Raw genomic sequence first — 26,274 nt, 5'->3', positions numbered from 1 at the left:
ATCTCTGCATTGTAGCTGAGCACAATTTTGTCACATGTTGTCTGTAGCCTGAATTAAAGTTTATCCCAAAATGGCCTATAAGGAGAACAGAGCATGTACACATTGTGTGTTGCATCATCTGTGGATGATTACGCAGTCTGAAAAGAGAAAAAAAAACCCTTTAAAAACAACATGCCATATTCCCATGAGCAGATGTGATTGGCGGCGGTAGTTAGTGTGATCATGACATTCACAGCTGCTGCAGGGAGGCCCATATGTGCTGATGTACAGTAAAGCCCTGCAGCATCTCTGACTCCTGCTTCTCTTCTCATTTTTTTCTCCTTCCCTTCCTGCTCTCACACTGTTTTTCTCCTCTTTCGCTACCCCTCATTTTGCCACTCACTTACTCCTCAGTTGTGTCAGCTGGCTGTTGTCCTTCTGTCATCCATCTTACAGCCTCTGACTGAGGTGCAGCCCACAGGCTTTCTCGACGACTGGCCAGGAACATGAGAAAACAGGAAAAAATAAATAAACAGTGCAGCAACTTAAGAAACGAATTAACGTCATTTCTGTGATCCTGAATTTTCATCAGACTGGATTCATATGTTCTTATTCAGAGCCATGTACACAAAGTGAATATTTTCCACTTTTAAGGGGCAGTTAGTCTAAACCCTACTGTTTATGGTTAGGCAATAAAAATTACTCTGCAAGGTTTAAAAAAAGATATGGTTTTTGGTTAAAATACAACAATTGCCACATTTTTGCTCATACAGTCCAAGGTCAGTCTGTCCTCGATTCACAAAAAACACATGGCACATGATCATCTAATGGGTCTTCACCAAAATTCTGGAATAACTGAATTGGTATCATGAGTTCTGAGCTAGTGAATCACTGAGTTTGATATATTTTTGGTTGATAACGTGACATGTCTCCACTGAACATACAAAATACACGCTACTGATCTCAGGTATTCTCATGATAAGGTGGGGCCAGGTTTCACAATGAACTCACCCGAAACTCTGGCTGATTGGGACCCACACCCAGTTTCACACCTTGGCTCAGGCGATTAGAGGATCATCAGGGGGTCCTTTTGTCCCTCTGTGGGGGGTTACTCCCACTAGGTTTATATCTGGGACTCTCCACCATTTGACCTTAGAACTGAAGAAGCTTCTCGGATGAGAGGTGAAACGTCTTCAAGTAACTTAAAGAAGTCCAGACGCTTTTCTTTGCAAGCTCCTTTGACTACGATGACCTGGATGATTGAGAACCTTCACAGACACACGCTACAGATCTAGAGTCATGCGAAAAAGAAAGTTTTCATTGAGCTCCAAGTAGACCTGTGGAAAAATAAGTGCATCGTTGGTGCTGTTAAATACTGATCACTATAAAGTGTGACCACTTCTATAAAAGCAGATGTTTTAGGAGTTTGCTGGTCTGCTGCGTTCAGATGTGTGTTAAGACTTTGCCACAGTCTTTCCTGGAGTGGATGTTCCAGCAAGTTGGACAATACAAAGATCAGAGGAAAAACTCCAAAAACTCAACCGGTCGCCCCTCCCTGAGCCTGGTTCTGCCGGAGGTTTCTTCCTGTTAAAAGGGAGTTTTTCCTTCCCACTGTCGCCAAAGTGCTTGCTCATAGGGGGTCATATGATTGTTGGGTTTTTCTCTGTATCTATGAAGCGCCTTGAGGCGACTTTTGTTGTGATTTGGCGCTATATAAATAAAATTGAATTGAATTGAATCGTAACTGACATCTCAGACTGTGCAGGCCTCAGTTACCATTTAAATATTAAAGTTCACAAAGTTACACTTACAAAAAGACTTAAAAATATTGCTTTTTTTGTAAGGGTTGCCAGGACAAAGCCTGTTCTTTCTAAAATGGACAGACCAGCAAAGCTTAGGTCTGCAAAGCTGCATCTGGCCAAACCAAAAGGCTTCTGGAACAACTTTCTTTAGTCAGATGAGACCAAAGTGGAGCTGCAATCGGAGAAAACCAAAACGAGGTATATTAGCACAAACACCTCATAACATCTGTTGAACACTGTGCCTGAGGGGTGATGATTTGGACTTGTTTTGTAGCCATAGGACCCTGGGAACCTTGCAGTCATTGGCTCAACCATGAACTCCTCTGTACACCAAAGTATTCTACAGTCAGGGGCAGCATGATCCTCAGCACAGCAGTAAATCTACAACTGAATACAGTTGTAGAAAATGCAATCAAAATCCAGACTTGAACCCAACTGAAATACTGTGGGTGGGACCTTAAAAGAGCTGTGTAGAAATAAATGCCTCCAAACCTCAATGAACTGTAGTAACGTAATAACATTGGGCCAGAATTCCTTCATAACCATATGGGAGACAAAAAAATGAGTACTTTAAGTTATTGTTACAAACTATTGAGTCATGGTGTGTAGATTTACAGAAGACTGCAAAGCCTTGTGAAAACTCTTTTATCCCCATGTGACTTTACTTCCTATTGAAACACATCAGTTTCAAAGTCATGCTGACTGTCAGGAAAAAACAGGACAATTAGTGTCCTTCAACATGAGCGAGTAGGTTGTTTTATCTTGGCTCTTTCATGCTTTTCCATGTGACTGGGAAGAATTGGGTACACCCAGCTAGAAGGAGACGTCACAGCAGACCTAGAACTCAGTGGTGGGATTCTGTGTGTCAACTATATATCTATACTGATAGATTTGATTGAATAACCTTTTTAAAATTATTTTGTTTGTTGGAGTTTGCCCTGTTTATGTCTTTAATCTTCAGCTATTACAAATCTCTGGAAATGAGAAGCAAGTTACATAAACTGGAAATATTCTTTACCTAAAAATATTGGCCAGCAGCCCACTTTTGCTTTCTTAATCTTCAGACTTAAGTTCTCCCTCAGTTTTGTTGTCATTTGCTTCATCCGCCCTCACTCAAGGTCACGCAAATCAGGCTTTTATAAATAATCAAACATAAAACTTGACTGTTTCTCTTGAGTTTGAAGAGAAACTCATAACTCAGTGTAATATTTCATCCTTTGTCTTTTGTTGTTTCTGTCAGTCTCAAGTGAGTCCTGAATGGCAGAATTGTTGCAGACATTTATCTTGGCTCTCTTGAAGCCTCCACCTTTTCCTTTTTACATCTTCATTTAGTTTCCTCACAGTAAGAGGTACTGTGTGTAACTGACTTATGTAAGTGGGACGACCCCCTCCCTGAGGTTGGTTGTTTGGATATTTTTAAATACATTTCTCCTTGCTCTCTGTGTGATTTCTGGCCTGATTATTCTCCAGCTTGGAGGCCACGAGATGGACGACACATAAATGTACTCTTTTTAAAACAGACATGCTTATGACTTATAAAAATATATCTCAAAGAGAAATCATATGCCTATGAAAGAGTCAAAAGAGGTGAAGGTTTTTGAATGGGGGGGGGGGCTGTGCGGTAGATGTCTGAGTGACTGAGAGGTGATGGGAATGAATGAGGGTGCAGATCAGAAGCTACGTGGGAGGTGGGATGCACGGTCAAGCAGGACCTGCGTCACAGTGTTGCATAATAGTGAAGTGAAGAACATGTGCACACTGTTTGAATACGCTCTCATCCTGTCATCGCACTGCCAGACTATCCTCGCCTAACAAAAAACTTTTCCCAGTTATTCCTTTTCCTTTCAACCCCCTTTTACACAACCCACAGTTAAATAAGACAACATATTTTGGGGTTTTTTCCACAGTGCTGTGCAGCTATGCTTATGTATCTACAGATGCAAAAAACTTTGCAACTGATTATTCTTTGGTTTTCTTACTTTTGTTGACATTTTGTACAAGAATCTCTAAACCATTGTAGAAAAGAGTCGGCACATCTTATTGGTATTGAAAATAAAGCCATTGTGTAGTTATTGTAGCTTTTGTTTTGCATTAAAACGATCTGATCATAATAATGGAACAGATGTAATGTTTTACACTTAAACATTTATTTGCATTTTTTTCATTCCAACATAAATGGCTGAGTGTTTTTATTTTGAAAGGCATTTAATGGAGAGGCAGCTGTCTGTGACCCTGATATAAACACAAAGTATATGTTTTCGCTAATTCTGAAAGACTTAATGACATAAAATTGCTTTCAACTATATTTCAACAGATGCACAGCAATGAAAAGCAACTACTTGTCCCTGCAGTCTTAATTTTCACTTAAAGAAGGCAATAAAATATGATGCACATCCTCATTTCATTGTAACCTCATTCTCAGTCTCCACTACTCATTGCGTGGAAGAAGTAGCTGGATTTTTCTCCCAGGAGGTTTTTAAAATGCACGAGTATGTCTGAGGTTTGGCCTGGGTGAGGATCCTAAATGAGGATGTCTGAGAAAAACTCTGAGATTCTGCTGATCCACCTTCTTACTGTCCAAACAAGGCAGACATGCCATTTTTCCTCCTTGGATTCACTTCCCCCTCACTGCCTATTTTATCCACTTTAAACAAACATCTGTATGATTTCAGAATTCTGAACACAATGTTTCCAGTCTCCATTCGATGTTTCCCCCCTACATTTATACTGTTAGATAACCACACATTTACAATTTACAACAGAGGTCAAGTGAAAATCAATTACATGCTTTCAAGTTTATTATTACAGGATACTGTCAATATGACTGTTTGCATGGTGCTCCTTTATGCTACACCACTTCCCTGTTTTTTGAATGGCCTTTTGTTGAGTGTGTAAAAGTCCAACTGCCTCTTACCGAGTTTGTTAACCCGCCTGCAACCTTTGGTACATGGCTGAGCATTAGGTTTATTATTCTAAGTGCTATGGGATGGCAGTGTTTGGACAAGGAAGAAGTGGGACGCCACCCTATTTCTTAATAGGGTGTCCACTGGGCCCTGTGTTTTTTGTGTTTGCATGTGTGTGTTCACATGCTTTTGTGTGCGCATGCCTGAAAGCCTGGGAAATGCAGAACCTCATTTATCTTCATTACTTATACTCTATTACACTGTCCTTCCCAATAGGTGGCTAAATTTATTTCCTGCACCTCATCCCATTTAATCCTGACTGCTGCACAGTGTAGCTGTGAACTTACTGAATCCTGTTATTGCCAGACATGCACATATGTTCATAGTAATCCTGCATCTTTATGCATGTAATCAGGATATTAATCCCTAACTGTCAACTCTGGTTGTCTGCATTGATTATTTAAAATTAACTTGATGTACAGACAGATACCTGCTAATTAATCCTCAGTGTAGGCTAATAAAATACTAGGATTTCATTTAGTCAATGCAATTGAAGCACAAACTTTTTGGCTGGGTTTCACCACATAGCAGGACATATTATTTGTAAGATGATTTAATTAAAAACTCTCCAAAAGGCACCAGTAGCAAGAGCATGGCTCGGAGGTCCACTTCAGTGACTCAGGATTGACTTGTTTTTTGAAGCCTCAAGTGGTCACTAGAGGAACTGCAGCTTTTGATACTTCAGCACTGGCTTAGATTTTCAGCCCTTGATTTGCAGCTTCCTTTGAAACGTATGTTTGTTTGTTTGTTTGTTTGTTTTTGTTTTTTAGGGCTTGTTGGGTATATTGGTGTCTAAAATTGTATGTGTGAGTGTTTGTCTCTGGAAAGACAGGCTGTCTACATAATAGCCTTGTTTTTACTCTATGACAGTTGTGATTGGCTACAGTTCACTTTAAATTGATAAATTTTAATGATTAAAAAAAATAATGATTGTCACAGTTTATTTATATTTAGCTTTCATAAACAAATATCAAAATATCTAAACTACATTTTGCAATTTCTTTTGGGATTTTAACTTTTTTCCAGGGTATAGTGAAACTCTAATTTGAGATGGAGAGTAGATGACCTGCTCTGACTCCCAGAGTTGTGATTTTTCTTTCTTTATGTGGATGGTTGTTGGCACTCTGGCCTACAGGTTAAACCCTAATCTATCATCTGCAATCTCTTTGTTACTAGTGTGAGCTTTTTTTTTTTTTTCTTTTTTTTGCTGAAATACTTTAAATGTGCTCTGAATAACTTCTGCTTCAAATGCAGGTATATGGTAATAACTAAATTATTTTTTCTTGGTGTGTAAATCTACTTTCCAACGATCCCTGTTGAAGAAAACATGTTTCTTTTCTTTACCTTACCATCTTCAAACTAAAATTAATCAATTATGTTGGAAAAATTTGTTTCAGTCATTTCTTTCCCCCAAATAACAAAAGCTACCCTTTTGGTGGAGATGAAGTAGGGCGCCCTACTGATAGCTGAGATTTATAAACACATTTTTGTTTTGTTTCCTACTATTACAATTTACTTTTTGCGCCTTTTAGCCATATTTTTGAGTTTCGTTTTCCTCAATCAAGGATAATAAGGACAAAACAAGGATGGGATCAATGATAGAACAATGCCCTCAGTCTGATTTTGAAAGTTCTGTCGCTGAAAACAGGTAACCTCAATCCTTGCCATCTCATGTTCCTACACCAGTAAACTGCTGGTGAGAGGATTCCTTGTTCTGCACCAATCCCTTGAGAGCAGATGACACTTTTAACCAGAACCTGCAGCAGGTGGAGAACTGGTTCTGTTACTGAGCTCACTGAGGCTGCAGAGCAGGACAAGAACTACACCATTGTGGTGTTTGATGTCATTCATAGGCATGTCAATGGTGCCAGCCCTGCTGCAGCTTTTATGGATTTTTGGAGGGTTGTCTAGTTTTCCTTTTAGGAAAATTGGGGTCTAGATCAGACTGCATTTTGTGTGACATAATAAGTGGTTATCAAAATACTGCCCTCTGCTTTCTTTTTATTCAGTGCAAGGATCCAAGTCCTGCGTCCTTCTTTGCACTGTTTGCTCTGTTAAGTAAACACCTGCTTATGTTCTGTAGGTCATTTGTCAGCCTTTAAAACAAACAAGCGTTAAGGCATTTCTTTGCTGGCCTTCAATTATTCTAAATGGCTTGGCCCTATCGCTGTACAGCATTTAAGAAGCTGCATTTAAGCCATCTGGATTGAGCTACATTACATGTGGGAAGCCACAGTCTCCTCAGCACTTCCATCTGTCTGTAACTTACTAATACAGTGTGTTAGGCACAGATGGAAGAGCTGATGGCTTGGCTAGTATTAAATAAAGCCCTTACAGTTGCAGTAACCCTGCAGGCAGTTTGGTAACATTAGTTTTAGCAAACACCACAAATCTTATCATCCTGCTGATGAAAGGAGATTCACATGAACCAGTTAGCTACTGCTCCTCTCTCACCGTTTCTCAGCTGAGACCACCAGTCTATTTTTAGACTTGCAGAACATATAAAGGGTTTACAGACATCTTTGTGTGTGAGTGTTTTAATAACAAATATAAACCTTAATTTCAGTTAATATAGGGTTACATTTTGTTTGGTAGTTCGAACTGTGGAGTAGACTTTCTTGTTTCAGTTTAGTCTTTGTAGTTACATTTAGTTAAATTTTAAACTCAAACAGCTAAAGGATTGAGATTGATGATCATCTATCCATCCATTCTGGATAGACGGGTGAAAGAACATATGAATGGACATATCTCTGATTCTATGGAAATTATTATTAGTTTCAAAGTGGGGGTGGAAAAGGTTGCTCTGGGTTTCTGGACTTCTACCTCCACACCTAAAATGACAACAGACCACTGCCACCATCTGGAAAGAAGTAGAGTCCATCTGCAGCTCATTAAACTGACGTATTACTAATAAAGCAATAATTTAGAGGTAAGGAGACAAGACAGCACTCATTTTGTACTAAATATTGAGCCCTGCTACTACAGTACAGTGAAATAATCCTAATTACTTGCGGCACAGTCAAGTTTCGAGAAATATTACTTCAAGTAAAATGAACTACAGAAAAAGACAAATTCTAAGTTACACTGATATAAGCCAGAAGCTTTTGCCACTAACTGCAGAAGAAAATTATAGCCGACCGGTACATGGCAAAATATTGTACATTTACAAGTTGTGCATCCCTTGTTTTGTCATTTTAGAAATATCTTATGTTTCAAGTACTGATACACATTGATGTGCTTTTCTTTGTTTAATAGTCCCAAGGCCTGCATTGTTTCTTATGTAATAATGTGGGAATGTGTAGTTTCACTCAGAGCTTTTCTTGCATATGTAGTGTTGTATTAAAAAATGTTTTTTTCTTTTAAAATTGGTGGTTAGTAAACTTTTGCATTTATCAGATAGACATAAAAGAAGAATGCAGGCATTTCTCTATAATAATACATCATAGATGTACTTTTGTTTTGTGTGGAGACCAATTGCTATTATGTGCATTGTCACACCCTCCAAAAAGGCCCATTTCGCAGTGAGAAAAACCTTTATAACTGTAATTATAGTTAATTAAATGTAAAATAAATTGTGTGATACTTGGGTTCTGTAGATATTTATAAAATTAAGAAGTGATGCATCACAACTTGAAAATTTGACCTGGAAAGAGCAAAAAATTGAAAAGTAATGTGTTTTCCTTTTTATTTTAAAAAGGGAAAATGCACATTAATTAGCATGAACACTTTGTCCCATCAGTTGAATGGATAGTATTTATCCATACGGGCTAATTTTCATCGGCAGTACCTTGTAGTTTGATAGATGAAGCCTCTGGTGTATGGCATTAGATTTTGGTGCAGTTCTTTCTTTGCTACTGTCAGTATTTAATTCCCAGCACAATATTTACTGAAAACATGATTGTGCCACAATTAGGGTGATCTCACTGTAGCAGCAGGCTTGAATATTTAGTGTGAAATGAGGGCTGTCTTGTCTACTCACCTCTGGCACTTCTCACAGTCTTTTCTTGTCCTCTTCCATTACAAACTAAATTATTGCTGTACTAGCAATACATCAGTTTAATGAGCTGCAGATGGACTCTGTACTTCTTTCCAGATGGTGGCAGTGGGTTTTTGTCTTTTTAGGTGTTGAGGTAGAAGTCAATTCAGAATTTTTAGGTATAATTTCTAAACCTTGCTCAACCTTAGAAAGTGATTTCCTGTGAAAACCCGCAAACCCCACACGATTCCCTAACATGGAAAAGAATCAGCACGAGCATTTTAAAACTTGTCCCAGGGTGTAGTTGTTTTTTTTTTTTTTTGTTTTTGCTTTAAACGAGGTGCAAGTTTTTGTGTTCAGCCTTCGCTCTTGTTAACAAGGAAAAATCCCCTCACTCTCAGGCTTCTTCCACGTGAAGTCTTTTTGCCATTGTGACTCAGATTTTCCTCTTTCTTGCCGACTTCTATAAACACACTTGTCACTTTTCACGTTTTCCAGCCTCCCCACAGCAGTAGTAGCCTCGCTGCTTCTCTTCTGCTGATTCAACATTGTGCTTTTGTGTGTGTTTTATCCCCTCAGTCTGGGAGAACAGAGAGGCGACAAGAAGAATGACGAGTTCCTGAGATGCTCAACGGACTCGTACATGATTTTCTAAGGCCTCCAGAAGCTGAAGACGGGGTGTCAGTGACAGGTAAGAGGAGTTTCTTGCATGCAGTACTGCTAAAACCTCTGCATATGTTGAGGCCATTTCCTCATACCCGCATTAGGTTTTCTCTAATGGTCATTTCCTGTTTGACACTTTGACGTTGTGACTTGGCTTCAGCGTGGCCCACATGTTGCAGCGTGCATAGTGCTGGCGTGGACGTTAACACATTCTTGCTGCGTGGGAGCTTGCAACAGATCTTAATCATGGATAGGGTATTGCTGTAATTCCAGAGCGGGAGGCATAACCCTAATCTCTTTGCCACATTATACAGTAAATCAGAGTGTGGTTAAGTCGGGTCCCTGCCAGCTCAAAACAGCCCATTTGTGTGGATTTATGTATGACTGGACTTGCTCAGTAGGACTACTTATTTTAATCTACAAACGACCCTTTCTCTCACTTCTCTCTTCATACTGATGAAGCACCCTACTGCTGAAATTTTCTCAGCGGTTTTATTTGGGAGGTGTGCATGAATTGCTTTGTGCCATGGTGGATTATTTTGGAGGTAAGTGGTCCAAAGGGCTGGCTGGTCAAGGCCAGTTTTAGCTGCAGCGTCCAATGGGAGTGTGTCCCCATGCCGAGGCAGCACGGACACTGATGGATGGCCTAGCTTTCTGTTGGTTTCTGTTCCCAGACGGGAGCCGTTGTTATGAAACTATAGAAGGAAGCAGGATGACGGACCGCAGAGAGATGGCAACACAGCTTATTGTGGATGACCACCTGATGGGCATCCGCTATAGATGTAGATAAAGTAGAACTGTGGGCTCTCGGGAGCCGTTTTCAGTGTTCACTAGAAATTATGTTACTCCTGGCACTCCTAAACATTTTAAGTATCACTGTAGGATAATAAACTTTATATGACTGAGGAAGAAAAACTGGAGACCACAGACAGATGTACCCAATATTTCTGCAAAGCCACACTGGAATTATTTATTTTACTGGAATTTCCCTCTAATATTCCTCATGGTTTTAACTCTGCTGTCCTGCAGATAGAGAAGTTACAGAATTTTACTTTACTGCTGCTTCAGCCTGTAAATCAGTTCCCTCAAATAGGGGCTGAGTCATGTTGGCCATCCCATGCCAGTAAAGTGGTAGTGTTAATGGTGGCATTCACAGCGGTGATTTGCAGCCTGCGTCTTTAGTCCAGCAGTTGTGGCCTCCAGGCGGCTGATTAATGGTGTTTGCTCTCAAATGGTAGCCTCCAACAGAGAGCAGTTTCTGTTGCTTTGGCTGCAGGCTGATGAGACCTCACTTGTGGCCCATTTAGTATTCTCAAGACCTCCCATTGAGACTTGATCAAGAATGACCTTGAACTCCATCCCCAGCATCATGTCTTGTTGCCTGAAGGACAAACCTTGTGCCTACTACTGTGACCCAGTTCTATGAGCAGGGAAAGAGAGAGTTGAAAACGAAGAGGGACAAATCTGTGTTTGTATGTGTGTAAGGCGGTGGTGGCAGGGCATAGCCTACTTCTCGTACCCTACTTTAGCCCTCTCTTTATGTGGGAGCAACTGAGCTACACTGACTACACCATCTCCTGTTTCCTTTTTCCTTTTTTTCATGTTTATTGACCAGATGGTGGCTTACAGGTCAAGGCAAACGCTGAATGCTGCCAAAGCCATGTTGGAATAAACTTCAGCATGTCATATCCTCGATTAAACTGCGATTACTGTCTGATAATCCTAAATTGAAGTTCAGTTAGTAATGCTGGTGTAAGAGTAAGCCAGCATGCATGAAACTTTAATAAAATAAAATTATTACTCAACCTATACCCACACAACACGAAAAGCAGACATGCGAGATTAACAGGGCAGCATTTAGCAACTTAAGAAACAAATATTTGTCTCAAATGTTGGTGGAAACTGTATAAACCATACCTCTATTTATACAGACTATAACTATATTTGGTGATTTGTTTTAGTATTTTCTTAATTTCTGCAGTGAAGGGAATGAGGGAATTGTATAATTGATTGAATATATCAATAGAGGGCTTGCAGATGTTTGGGTTGTATTTAAGGTCTAGAACCATATATGAAACAGAGAAGATGGAGAGGGTGTACATTGTCAACATCATCTCTGCTTTTAAAATTGGGCTTCAGACTTTTGTAGCTGGGGCTAGATGAGGTGACCCCCAAGTTCTTTTTGGTTTTGCTGGAATAGGCTCAGCCTGCTGAGGAATTTCCTATGATACACTTGGCATTCATCACCACCTGTCTACTTCCCTCTTTTAATTCCTGATGCATTTATATGCTTGTCTGTAACTTTTATCTATTCTCTCCTATAGTTAATGTTTTGTCTCATTTGTTATTCGTGGTCTCTTCTGTCCTCTCACCCCAGAGTTGGTTGCACTAGATACCCGCACCTACCTGAACCTGGTTTCTTCCTCTTAAAAGGGAGTTCTCTCTTCCCACCATTGCCAAGTGCTTGCTCATATAGAATTTTATGATTGCTGGGGTTCTCTCAATAGAGAACACCTTGAGGTGACTGTTGTTGTGAATTGGTGCTATATAAATAAGACTGATTTGATTAATTTGAAAGTTCAGTTCCTGCTGCCAAGCTCGCTCTAAACACTTTGTCTAGTGGATAGTTTTGTGGCCTGGTTGCCATTGTGGCCATGTGTAGTTTCTTTTATTTCATTTAGACAGCATGGTGGCTTAATTAGTTAGCAATATTGTCTTAAAGCAGGAGAGTCCTGGTTTGAATCTAGACAGTTTGCATTTTCTCCCAGTGCTTGTGTGGGTTTTCTCCAGGAGCTTTGGTTTCTCCCACCACTGGAAAAAGATGCAAAGTTAATGCTGTCTGTCTGGACAAGGGCTGACAGTGTATATTCTAAATGAGATTATATAATCAAATATTTTTTTTAAAAGGAGGGGTTTTTGAGTTCTGGTAGCACTAATCCAGACAAGAGATTCTTAATCTCCTGGTTTCTGGGTTCATTAAAGGTGAATAATAATCCAGTGAAATACCATCTTGCTGTCAGATGTACTCAATGTTTGTTCCTCCTCCTGCTCTGAAAATATGCTGTAATCTGAAGGGCCGTGTTAACCAGAACCAACAGGAGGAGAACTGATTCATGTGCCACGATGCTGAACTTTCAGAGGCCATAGAGCAGAAAAACGACTACAATCGCTAGCTGCAGTCCAAGACTGAAGAATGTTTTTGTCACAAAGCGTGTGGGTGTGTGCTGTGAATGGAGGCACCAATGCTTTCACTATAAATACTTGTGTGCACACGACACGGCAGCCCCCTTGCCCACTGAATAAATAGAACCTCAATCTTTTGAAAACACTTGTAAAGCACTTTTAAAAATGAACCCTGAACCAGACAAAAGTGCTCAAGAGTCGTTGTACTTTCTTTCTTTCTTTCTTTATCATCAAAGCATGTACACTAGATTCCTGCACCAGTTAAACCAGTTGAAATGTAAACAGCTCTTCATCACTTCTGTAAAAATTTCAACAGTCCCTTTCACAGATGCTTGGAGCAAATATGCAGCTGTTTGCAAACAGATGTTATCACTTTATGTACAACCCCCAAGACATTGAAATGCTAAAATATAATGCAGGTATAAAATATATCCATATATTATATGAAACCCTTATTGTTGTTCTGCTAGCTTAGCACCATGTATTCCTACCTGTAGCCGCTTACTGCTCACTCCCCCAAAATCATTGTGTGTGGAGTACCTTAACAATTATACTGAGAGGTGATTGTGCAGGATACTGCTTTAGTTGTAGCACTACAGCTCTTATATACTGTGCTCTCGTTTGTATTTTTCACTGGCATTTGTTTTCATGAGACTTTTTAGAGCAGAGATAAGCATTACCATGTTGTTTTTAAATGTGCCTGCATGTCATACATCCAGAATTGCTTCTTAAAATATCAAAATCCTCACTTGGGTGTTTTTCCTTTAAGGTAAACCAGTTCTAATCTTTCAGTGGCAGCTTCTTCTAATTAATCATTCGTATCATAATTACCTGTTTTAATCCTTTCTGGGAGTTAATTAAACAGGCTCCTTTATCTGTAGTTCCATAAAACTACAATTTCACTCTAAATCTTAGTGTTTACACGTCTCCTTTAAAGACTCAATTTGGACAGCTAATAATGCCATCCATTCATTTATCCACTTCAGGGTTGCAGGGGGTTCTGCACCTTTACAGAGTGAGATGCATGCAGCACCACTTTATTTTTTATTTTTTACTTTGTTTAAAATGTGTGGACAGATCAGAATGATCTTTAACTGACAGCTTTTTCCCCCTTCCCTTGCATCCTCTTCTTTTAACTGCCTGACAATGGCAGTAGAGGACCTTGCAGAGTATAGTTTCTTTAGTCAAAGGAAATGGCAGAGGAGTGGAGCACGGAGAGAGGAGGTGTGCATATGTCAGAGAGGGGCTGGGTAGTGCTGAGAGGAGGAGGAGGTGGGATGCATGAAAGAGAGTGAAAAGCAGGGAAAGGGGAGGGGACTGTGCTCTCATTCACATTGGTGTGGCATTTGCCTTGAGAATGAGCGGTTTCTTTTTTGGGGAAGGGGGGTTTTAGAGAAGTTTTTTCCCCCTCAGGAGGGTTGGTCAGAAACAGGAACGGAGTGAGACACGAAGGGGCAGGAGGCTGGATGATCAGAAGGAGCTGGTCAGACATCAGAGCAGCTATGCAAGGAACAAACTGGGGTAAGAGACTCGCAGGAAAAAACCGTTGGAGAAACAGGAAGTTACCTTTTAATTACCTGGCCATTGAAAGTGATGGGCGGTGTTTGACATTCACAGTGGGAGTCCCACTGTGACTGAAAGTTACAGAGGATTATTGTACATTAAGGTAAAAAGAGAAGAATTTTTACATTTGTGTAAAGAAATGTAAACAATTAGTTGATGAATCTCTTAGCTTATCAGCATGCACTTACTGTTTTCCTATTCAGTATGCCATCTCAATTTTTATAATCTCCTTAAAATAAGAATTAAATATCTTTAGGTTTAGACTCCCAATCAGTCTAAATAAGCAGAAATTGTTAAACATCAGTATTGTTTTTAATAACTGTAAGATTTCATAGACCGTATAGTTAACAGTAGCTGTAGGCAAAAAAAAAAGGTGGAAAGAACTGCCGTGACCTTTCACTGATTACTCTTCTGTAGCTGCTCAGTGGTGCAAGGGTGGCAAGTAGAGGTTACTGTATAGTAAAGTTTAAGCGTAAGGGCCTCTGTTTACACATTTGCCTAACAGGTGAAAGATCCCCTGTTTGATCCCAGGAGGACACAAATGCCTTTTGGGGCTATGTCAGAAAGGACAAAAACCCCCAAAAAACGCCAAATCAAACATGCAGAACTACTTGGTGTGGAGACCCTTTGGGAATAAGTGAGCATCTGAAAGTAGCTTTTAGAGCATCATGGTCATTGGAAAGTGCATTTCTATGTTTTAAATCCAGAATCCCTCTTACTTCATAGCAAAATTGCGTTGCAAATGGATCATAAATCCTGAAAAATGCCTGTTTAGTCAAATATTTTAAATATACTGGTCACCACTTCTGTATAGTGGAACTACTTATAATGCAGTATGCATGCACTTCAAAAAGGTAATATTTATGTCAAAAAGGTTCTAGAAGGGTGGCGTTAAGTCCCGACTTACAGGAAAACCACACGGTACAAAATACCACTGTAATGGCTTGTTGGTCTTTATTGTTGTATTTTCCTGCCTCAAATGTAATGACTTGTTGTTTTTCTCTTCGTCAGGTGTAAATCATATGTTTAGCATTTGAACAGCACTCTATTTGTGATTTTTCTGTCTTTTTGTTATAAAGCCTGACATTTTTATAGACAGTCTTTCAGCATCTAAACGATGATTAGTCACTGCAGAAAAGAGAAAAAGGGCTAAATTATGGTTTTATATTTTTTTGAAGGCCAGCCCTTAATGTTTTAATGGATTTGTGTTGTTTAATGATAAATGGTTTGGGGTTTGCTTACTGAATGATTCAGAAGGTGTTTTGTGGTCTAATATTTATCACAATTATATGTGGTACATATTCATAGCACCTTTCAGCTGTTAATTACAGTTTCTAAAGGCTTTTTATTCCCTTTTTTTATTCAGTTATTCTTCTTGGGGAATCTAATATCGGTTTTATTTATTTGAGTTGTCTAAAAAGTTGCAGCTTTGCTTGGGAACATTACCTTTTGGCATGATAACCGGGGTGTTTGTTGGGGCACTGAGGTGTCTGCCTGTGGAAAGGTAGGTTGTCTACAAACCAAAATAGCTTTGTCACAGTTTTCTCTCTGTGTTCCAGTTTCCAGTATGAGGGGAAAGAATAAGGAGATTGGGGGGTGTGACAGAAAGGGAGAGTTGGATTCAGAAGTTTGATGGAGAGTGGAGGAGGGGATCTCCAGACTCATTTGTTTGTTCCCTCATGTGGACCCTCCCTGGGGAAAATTGAAGCTCTCTCTTCTTTACTTCTTTCTGCCCATGTTCTTCTTTGAGTCAGAGCTGTTGCTCCTAACACCTCTGAGTCTCGGATGAGGGCTGGGATAATACAACTTTTTGCCAGTTCCAACACTTCACCTGGTGTTGGAATATTTTTAGACTCACCTCTGTGGTTGTGGATGTGTGTTTATGGTGTGGCGCTAACAAAGGAGGACTTAGAGTAGGCTCTTTCAGTTTGTCTCAAAGCAGGTTTGTGTGACGTTGCAGTTTTAAAGGGCATGGCTAATAAACTGCATATACTGTCTCTTTATAAACGGCCTCTATAAAAAGGCTTTTATACTGTTTGCGTCTCTAATTGCCAATCTCAGATGCAGTCAGACGAAAGGTTGCCACGCATGCCAGAGAATGCTGCTGAAATTTATCTACAGTTTACTGCTGTACGTGTAATAAAATATGCCGCTGTGATTGGAGCAGCCTGCCTGAGTGGAGTTTTTCAGAGCAGACTGCAGACTTTTCTTCACATTTTATGTGCAGCATATAGTCTGATCCTGTAGACTGAATCCTCAGCATTTCTTTGTGAATGTATTGATCTCTCTTTATTGATTTTTGTCATCTCTGCTTCTTATTTCGCCACAGAAATGAAGATGTGTGAAAGTCTGAGAACTTTTTCGTTTTAAGGGCAGGTTCAAAGTTGTTAAAATGATGGGGTTTTAATAATGTCCTGTCTCTTAATAAATCTCCTTTTTGCATGAATATAAGGGACAAAGCATTTAGAAGCTATTTAATGTAGTAGCAAAACTCTAGTCTGTCTTTTGTGGCAAAAAGTTGACATTGGAGGGTCATAAGCACAGACTGTATGTAAAAGATAGACCTAGCCATACCATAACTCATTTGCTTCTAGAATTTAAGGCCTCACTGTCAGTGTGTTTTGACTAATGCTATGTTTTTGGATGGGCTTTTAGAGCCAGAAGTGAGCATATTTGGATGAGATTGTGGCGTTTCAAACCAACAGCTAACACTGCCATGCTTGGTTAGCAAGCTGTGTTCATAAACTGTAGGGATGCTTATTGGTGCTAAGTAACAAACTGATTAAACAGAAAACTAGAATTTCACTCACTTGAAGTAAAGCCCAAATGTCTTGGATGGTTTGTAACGCATAGCAAGGCATAATATCAGTCAGATAATTTAACTAAAAATTATGCAAAAGGCGCCAACAGCACGGACACTGCTGAGATCCAGTTCAGTGGAATGGACTGAGGTGAAGTCAAGCAAATGGCTACACCTGTAAATCAAAGTGGCCCCTTACCCATTTGTACAGTTGTTCTGAAGTGGGAAACCAGCCATAGATGTCATTACCGGGCTATAAACATATTTTTAAAGTTGGAGATTTTAACATGGTCATTGGAAGAACTGCAGTTTTTTTGCATTTACAGATTGGCTTCACTTCTCAGCTCCAAGGTTGCTGCTCAGTGTCAGCTACTCCATGATTTATAGTACCTGGTTAAACTCTTACTACGCATTTCAACAATGCAAACTTTGTGCTAATCTGTATACTGTGGTGTACTGACTAGCACAAGCACATGGGTGTGTTGGATATAATTACAGCATATTAATATTTTGTTTAAGAGAGTTGTTATCCTTGTGCTAATCGGTATACAGTAGCCAAATATATGTCTATAAAACAAAATGTTAATACACTCGAAATACATTTATGTAAATAAATTCCACAAGTGTAGTCATGAAGATTTTCTCATTTTTGTAGCTCTAATGGTCTGTATATACATTATATATTAAGTTATAAATTAAACTTAATGCAGATCACATGGGCCGTCCAGTCTATAAAAGCTGATTGGCCAGCTTTTATAGGCGCCTGCAACCTCCACTTACAAACTTTTACTCTGTTTGCATGTTCACACTGAGGCTCCACTCAAGGAGTGGGTTGTAAAGCACCAAAGCAGGCTTACTGACTGCACTCTTTGAAAGCAGAGCACCTGTTTTGTGTCCAGTATGGAGTGAACTCTACACACTTCTAAGTTCTATGTTGTCTCCGTAGTAGACAATATTGAACTGCTCTTTATGGCTTTTAAGTCTTCATATTTCTGGTATTATTTTCTTTTTTTCTCGTTAGAAATTATAATAACAAAAAATCTACAAAACGGAAGGAGCAAAGATGTTTAGCATTTTGCAAATGCTGGTTTTAATGCCTGAAAGAAACTGAAGTAGATTGGGAGCATTTCCCAAAGGGATGGTTATGATCCAGTCTTTCCCTGAACATAGACTTTACTTGGGAGGACAGCCCAGGTATTTTAATGGCCACCCAAGTATATTTGGGAAATCATTTTAGCGTACATATTTTTATTTTTTCATCCTTCTGATGCCATTGCTGTGTTTTACTGATGGAGAGTCCCCCCCCCCCACATTTATTTTGAAAGTGTAGTCTCTACAAATCAGCTAGCACTGGCCCTTCCCTACCGATAACAAAAACTTGCTGATTGGAAGTTCCTGTTTCCCTCGGAGAAAGGTCACGGCACCTAAAGCTCCCTATTGTATTTGCACCTTTCCCCCTTCAGCAGCTGCATGTGTGACTCCACAGAGTTAAACTTGCCACAGATTAGAAACTACCCTCTTGTGTTTGCACCTTTAACACCTTTATTCTAAAAACTTGGTGCATTTTTTTTTAGAATAACGTGAATTCCCATTGACTGAACCAAATTCTCAGCCCTAAGCCAGTTTATTGAATCAGTCACCCCTGACAGACTTTGCAGAGCCAATTTAACCTTCTTGCGAAACTCTAAACACATTTTCACTCACTAAAGAACAATTTTGCACAGTAATTCACTTGTAAAGCTTTATGCCAACCACTGGCAGCAGAAGGTAAACACAGCTACAGCACAGGTGTCATTTATTAAACACAACAGCTCAAAATTGTTCACACTTGTTACTAATGGTGTAATTTAACCAAAAATATCCCGGTGAGAGTGCTGTACAGCCAGCTAGGATGAGTTTGAAGGTTGATGCCAGCTGTGGATGGAAGCAATCTCAGAGGGAGAGGAGGAAGACGAGGAAGGTCGAGATCAGTAATTTCAGTTGAAATTTGAGCCACTATGATGTACTTAGAAGTGTTCACTATTGCTTTTTATTTAGCCAGTATAATAGTTTCATGACATTTGCAGTCATTTGACAAGGTGTGATGAGAAAGTGACCTCTTTCAAACGAGATATGCGCTCACCAGACACTTTAGTAGGTACACCTTACTGGTAGTAGTTTGGATCCCCTTTTGCTTCAGAACGGCCTTAATTCTTAATGGCACAGAGTCGGCAAGGTGCTGGAAACATTCCTCAGAGATTCTTGACCATATTGACATGCTAACATTGCACAGTTGCTGCAGACTTGTAAGCTACATAACCCAGTTGCGACTCTTCTGTTCCATCATATCCCAAAGGTGCTCTATTGGAATGAAATCTGTTGACTGTGGAGGTCATCTGAGTTCAGTGAACTTATTGCCATGTTCAAGAAACCACTTTAAGATGATTTGAGCTTGATGACAAGGCGTGTCATTCTGTCATCAGAACGATGCTCAGTTAGTACAAATATCCCCCACAACATTACTGTTTGAAAATCTGGTTTTATGTTGTTAGTTAACTTAACTTTATAGTTTTTGCTAAAACACATTTCTAAAACCAACATCTAAAGTTAAGTGCCTTTAAGTAACTCTCCTGCTGAGGGTCCCTACTTCCTCTGAATGAATAAAGACCAAAGGATTATTTTAAGGTGGGTCCCAGATTATGTCATTATCATCTCTTGGTAAGGGGTATCTTTTACAATTAAGAGTATATGGTCAATGTTCCTAAAATAAGTTGATCAGATATTTCTGTTGTAGTGAAAAGTGTGTACTTTATAATGCTTTGACTTTTATTTTGTAATATTTTGATCCACATAACTTTATGCTGAATTATTACATTTTAAAAAGTGCTGCAATTGCAGATTCTCTCTATGCTGCTTCTCCGGTGCTCCATCTATACAAGTAACCCTATAAAACTGTCAGCACTGAAAGCTAGAGGATAAAATCCTGATGCCTCTGTGTGACAGCAGATTTCCTAAGACTGCTACTGTTGCCTGCCGCAATGAAAAATGTCTGATGCGGAAGAAATATTACTCTACATCTCGTCTTGCAACCTGTGGCTTTTGAGTGATGAGACATCAGAAAATGGGTGGCTGCAGACTCGACACGACCCCACACTGACCACTGCTCATGTTTGGTCTCCTCCTCAGCTGGAGTGCCACACATTCCTGCTGCTGGAGGAGTGACTGGCTGACCGAGGGGCATTAAAGCCTTCAAAGCCTTTCCCAGACAAAAACAGTCTGCTCACATTCACAATCAGCTGACACAGTGGACACTGGGGGTGGTTTTAATATTACTTGCATTCCGTGCAGTGTTTTTGTGTGTGCATGTGTGTGCGCACATGGGCCTAAGTGGATGGCTTGACTGGGTGCTGGGCCTCAACAACATTGTATTAGTGATTTCTAAACAAGAGTTGCATGCATTTAATTTGCTAATGTATCATATTAGCTTGCTATTTCAATTCAGCTGTTTTTACACGTCAGAAAATGCCTCAGTACTCTATATCATCTGATATCACATGAGATATCATGTAGTAATATAAAGGTATTTGGCACATTTAATCTACAAGGAAAATGGCAAATTCTGCCCATCCACAGAATATTTGTAAACCATAATATATTAAGTATATTATGTCCATCAGCCCCTCTTTATAGTTGTCACAAACCCTTCCACTACCATTAGCTGTTATTGTCCATTTATCTTCAATTAGGGAAGTGGGAGCATGTGGAAGATTGTAAAAGCTATAGCAGGACTGGAGGCTTTAAGATGCTAAGAAGGGGTCCTGGTCTTCCTGTCAGCCCTATGACCCCCTCCTCCCCTTTTCTTTTCTCTTCCTCCTTCTAATGTTTGAGGCCCCCAGTCACTGTGACAACAAAAGGGAAACTAGGACTGCATGAACATGACGGGGGCTTTAAAAACACTTTGAGACCCCATGTGCCTTGCCTAGAAGAGCGCCTGCATAGTTTTGGTTATCTTGAGGGATTAGAGCTCATTCTGGGGAGACTGAGGGCAACAAATGGACTCAGTGATCAGGAATAAAGACCTGTGGAAACCAAACGTAAGGAGGAGACTGAACTAGAATGTCTTGCCTAGTTGTTGCATAAATATGCAAACTTTTTATTGCAAAAGAAGTATTAAAAAAGGTTTAGGTTTAGTATATAAACAGTTTGCAGTTGGGAGATCTCAAGTATGAGCACATCGTCATCAATCTGTGGCAGTTTAACATTCTTGGGTACTTTTACATAAAGTAAAGCTTTCCCTTGGGTATAGGTTGGACAAACAATAGATGTTGCGCAAAAAACTGGCATTATTTCTCATGACCATCAGGGGGCGACTCCTTCAGCTGCAGAAATTTGTTAGACTGTGTAGAAATCTGAGGAAGAATATCAAGTTTCTCGATTAATCTGTGATTTTTAGGGTTTCAATCAGTAATTTAATGTCTCATTTAATACAACATGATGTTCACTTTTAAAAATTATAATGCCATCTACAGAAACATAAACAAACAAATAAAGTAGGGTATGGTTTAGAGTGCTGCTACCTTGTGATCAGAGCATGATAAAGGTAAATGTTAAAGCAGCACTAGAGAGAAGTGTTTCTCTGCCCTGAAAGATTAATGTATTAAATGCACATTCTTCATGACTATCTTATACAAAAAGATTTATTGAACCACAAAACACTGGCAGCCTTTTTAAGTTAACGATTTTTCTCATACAACTTATTTATTATGAAAATACTAGGTATAAGATGAACAAAGATTGCTATGAATTGTGAGTCATGTAAAGCAACGAGTCAATATGGAGCTTCAAATAATCATATGTCCCCTTTTAAAGTTTTCACAGCAAAAAAGATTTTAAATTTGTGATGCAGCCGGGTGAGTTCACTAACTGGTGCTTTTTAAAGCAGCCTGGAGGAATTTTCTCATTGAAATAAGCTGTAGAGTTTGCTGGAGATAATCTTCTGGGGTTTCTTTAATCTCAGTATTAAGAAAGGCAATTTTAGGTTTGAGGCTTTCTTTTTCTAATAGCAGTTACTCAGTCATTCTCATTCCATGCTATTCACATGGGATTATTTGTAATAAATATTGTCATGGATGAATTAGTTTTATCAGTGTATAGAGAAATCACATGAGATTAATCCTCCTGGCTCTGCCTCTGGGGACCGTTAAGTCTGATCCGCAACACCACATGTTGCTCAGGCTGCTATTCATTTACTTTTCCTTCATGCTGACACTGATTGAATTTTTTTTTTGTTTAATGGAGTTTCAATTTGAAAGTCCATTAACTGACTAACCAAAGATGATCAATGGACAGATCCCAGTTGCCCATAAGCTAATGGATTTTTGACTTTCTAATAGCAGCAGAGTGATGTAATGTAATCAATACTTTTCTTGTTAAAGCTGTACCACCTCTAAAAGTTTGCTATGTGAGAGTACCAAGACACACTAAACATATTAACAGACATTGGACTAAAATGCTCTCTCATTTCTTTGCATTTTCACTGTCTACTGAACATACTAACATACAATAGCACCAGGCTTGTCCTAGTCACTTCATAATGAGCCTAAGAAGGGATCAGCCAGGTTTCCACGGTGCTGATTAACATGTGGTAATCACAGTTGAATCACAGCAAAAGCCTTAAGAAACCTGTGAACTTGGTAGGTTGGAAAATGACTTGGCACAGCTGTTTGGCTAGAAACTCTGCAAGCCTACTTCACAATAAGTGTCAACGTTAAAGGTCAAAAGGTTGGTCGAGAGGGTTATAGTTAGTTTATGCAGCCATCCAATTATCCAAAAGGGGTCGGATACAGCAGCTTATACCAGCTGCTATGGGCTAGTGCTTCACCCATGACGGGTCACCAGTCTTATCACGGGGCTATCACAGAGAGACAGACAACTGTTCACACTCAGCCAATTTACAATCATCAGATAACTTAACATGCATGTCTGTGGACTGTGGGAGAACCAACACAGGCAGAGAGAGAACATGCTAACGCCACACAGAAACCCTTCTTGCTGTGAAGTGACGGTGCTAACCACTACTGTACTACTGTGCATTCTGTTTTAAGTTTTTTTTTTAATTTTATTATAATTTTCTTTAGCTTTTTTAATATTTATTGCTATTTTTCGCCCAGACCAAGTACAAAAACACTGACCCTCTGATGGGGGTAACCCTAACCCTATATTGTTAACCTGGAAGAACAATTTAATAAGAACAAAAATGGTTACGATCTTAGAGAGTTCATCTTATAAGAAAAAAAAATAGAAAATGCCTTGTAATAGATTTAGAACTAGCTGATTTCCATGATCACCGCCTGGGCGGGTAATAATAATTAATCAGCTATAAAATATCAAAATATTTGAGATACAAGTAGATCAATTTGATCAAATTATAAAAAAGCAAAATACTTTTTTTTTTTTTGTTTTAAAACATGGCAGGTGTCATGATGTGTGGTATGGAGAGGAGCCAGATGCAGGGCTCCTCCTTTATTTGACTTCTCTGGAAACCATCAGGAAGAGCAGAAGTTAAACTAGGAAAACATGACACGCACAAGGGAGCACATCAAGGAACAAAAACAGCACAGAGCTAGACAGGATATATGCTACAGACTCACAGGTGGGTTTTTTTTATTTTTTAAACTGGGGTTTTCTACTTTTATTTTGAAATATATATATTTCTCACGAAAATGCAAAAAACTGATGTGGAAACATTGGCTATTAATAAGCTCGCAAACAATAACACAGAACCATGTTTGTGATGTCAGAAACGGAGATAAAAGTATCCTCCTTTTCCACGTAGCTACATGCAATTCAACTTCTGAACATCTCCCTATTTGGTGTTAGCTTTAAAAAAAAGAAGAAAAAAGTTTTGAGTGACTTAAAACACCGTTTACATGTGGTCGAAAGGCCTGAGGCCTTACTAGGGATTAGAAAACAGGTGGGAAAAGAGACATGGGTGCATGTAAACAACACAGGTGGAGACAGACAGGGAGGGAGGAAACACACACACACACACTAAACCACACACAGAAACAAAGGACACTGTGAAGGTTAGAATATAAAATCATAACAAGAGTCACAGCAATATCACAGAAAACCCCATAATGGTAAATCATTACAACACCCTTGGACCGCAACGGCTGATTACCAAAAACGTGTGAGTGACGTAGTGAAAACTGAATTCCTGTCATACTTTAAATGACTTCTCTGAAACTTAAGGCGACGACACACCCACAGGTTGGATATCCTGACAGTCTGACTCACTGTGATGATGTTTTTAGTCTACAAGAGGCTCCGTTGTTGGTTTTTGTACACCATGATCTCATCATCAGGCGTCCTGTTGTCCATTGTTCTTCACGCTCGACTGCTGGGCAGCGCCGGGAATAAACTGTTGATATCATAGTCTGTTGTGCCTGCTGTTATAATGTCAACATTTACCACCAGACGTTTGAAGGAGTGAAAAAGTAAGTCTGTCACGCTTTTTAAAAATTGTTCTCTGTGTATTATTGCCTTTACTTAGTAGCTTTAAACACCCACTGCAGAAGTACCATGCCAAGTTCAACCTGTCTCCTCTTCTCAGTGTTTTACCTTTTGTGGTATTATCCACAGTTATGAACTTTTCAGTTGTTCCTAAGGCTGATAAGATGTGTGGAGACAGTAGCCTTTGTTGCTGTCAGGGAAAAATGCCAGCATGTTACAAGGCATTTTACATCTCAAATGAAGAGAGACCCCTTCCTTGTGCTGCCCCATGCCTCAAGCCCTGTTTGTGCTGCTTGGATGGATATAATGAATGGCCTGTCCCTGGCTGTCTGTGTGTGGCCCACCATGGTCTTGTGGGATATTTGTATCCTTCAGTCTACTGTATATCATCTCTGTGTTGTCTGTGTCATAGGCACTGTGAGAAAAATTCCTTGAAAGAAACCCTGTGGGGAGATTTGAATGCTGCAATCACTTCTTGTTAGGTCAGTTCAGCTCATTTCTTTAGTTGCTGAATAAGATCAATAAATATTATAGCAACAGGTTTTGACACAGCTATTTGAAAACACTATTAACGAAGCCTTTGATAGAAAAATGCTATGATTATCATGTTTTGCTAGTTTGCACTCAGACAGTGACTGATTTTTGTCTTTAAGTACTTAAGATTCGACTTGATTTTATAAGGCTTAATATAAGACCTTGCCCTTACTATGACAGTTATCACTGAAGAGTCAGTCAGTGCTTCACACCAAATAAGATGAAATGACTTTAGAGGGGAACATGCAGTTGCAGTTTTCATCTACTTGCTCAGCCTCCTGATCCTGAGACCCTCTTTGAGCAAGGGCCTACAAGGTTTTTGAGAAACTTCTTAAAGGATATGCTGAAACTTTAACCATAACATGTGAACACTTGTGTCGTTTCTCCATTTCACAGCCTTGAGCTTCAGTTGAGAGTGTGAAAAAAATCACTATATTAAAAATTGTTTTGATATAGAAGGAATTATGGTAAGAAAGTAAGTGCGCTCCAGCTTGCTTTAACCAACCACCTATATTACATGGTGGAAACTTACCCCCCAGAAAAGTACTCTTTGAAGTTTTCTTCAGTGAATGATCAAATATACATGTCTCTATTCATCTACGTCATAGACATGAAACTGGTGCAGATATGCTGTTGGTTACATAAAAATCTCACTGAACAAAAGTCTGATTTTAGCTTCAGATTGTGACACTTGGAGTCGGTGTAAAATTGATTTGGCTGCAGATTTTAAAAGGTTAAATGTGATTATCAGCTGTGAAAATTTCAAGTGGATAATTCCTGTTTTTATTAAGTAATGAGGGCAAAAATAATGTGAATTAAGAAGTGCAAAATTTAGATCCACTCCTATGTAGTTGAGTGATTGTAAATCATTAAATATTCATAGTATAAAGGTTAAATTATGCATGGCAAAAAATTAAAGCATGAAGCATCTGATGGAAATGTTTTAAGATTTAACAGATTTTTCTATAAGGAATCACCTATGAAGGGCTTTCAGAGGACTTGAGACTTACTCTTAAGCCAAAACAATGTTTTCATGGTGCAGCAAATGGATAACTGGAGCTCCACAGGATGACAGTTGTTAATTTTGATTCATTTACATATTTTATTAACCTATTTGGCATTGGTTTGTTTTTGCCCTAGCACTCATCGTTGTTTTAGTGTGGGGGGGAAAAATATTTTCTCCAGTTTTGTACTTCAGTCTTGTTCCGTTTGGACGAACTTTGGAGTGAGATGTCAACAGATAAAGTGGCCTAGCATTGCCAGTCATGTGGACTCTGTATAGATCTGTTATGAAGTGTGAGATGAATTTGAAGGTTG

The 26,274-nt window shown here is 39.3% G+C and overlaps 1 protein-coding gene across 2 annotated transcripts in view; it reads left to right on the top strand.

Annotated features, from left to right (window-relative positions):
- The window catches only part of LOC113028147 (leucine zipper putative tumor suppressor 2 homolog), a 44,134-nt gene that overhangs the window by 10,521 nt on the left and 7,339 nt on the right, over positions 1 to 26,274 (top strand). Inside the window, exon 2 of one of the 2 annotated variants that reach the window (XM_026178178.2) lies at positions 9,300 to 9,411. The gene's annotated coding sequence lies outside the window, so the exon portion shown is untranslated. Of the gene's footprint in view, positions 1 to 9,299; positions 9,412 to 13,949; positions 14,088 to 26,274 lie in introns of those variants that run through there. The other variant, XM_026178179.2, reaches the window with a different exon arrangement.

The sequence above is a fragment of the Astatotilapia calliptera genome, chromosome 8, assembly GCF_964374335.1.
Source record: "Astatotilapia calliptera chromosome 8, fAstCal68.1, whole genome shotgun sequence".
In the NCBI taxonomy this organism is placed as follows: Eukaryota; Metazoa; Chordata; class Actinopteri; order Cichliformes; family Cichlidae; genus Astatotilapia; species Astatotilapia calliptera.
Note: the sequence above shows the minus strand (reverse complement) of the source record. Positions and strands in the feature narration are given on the sequence as shown.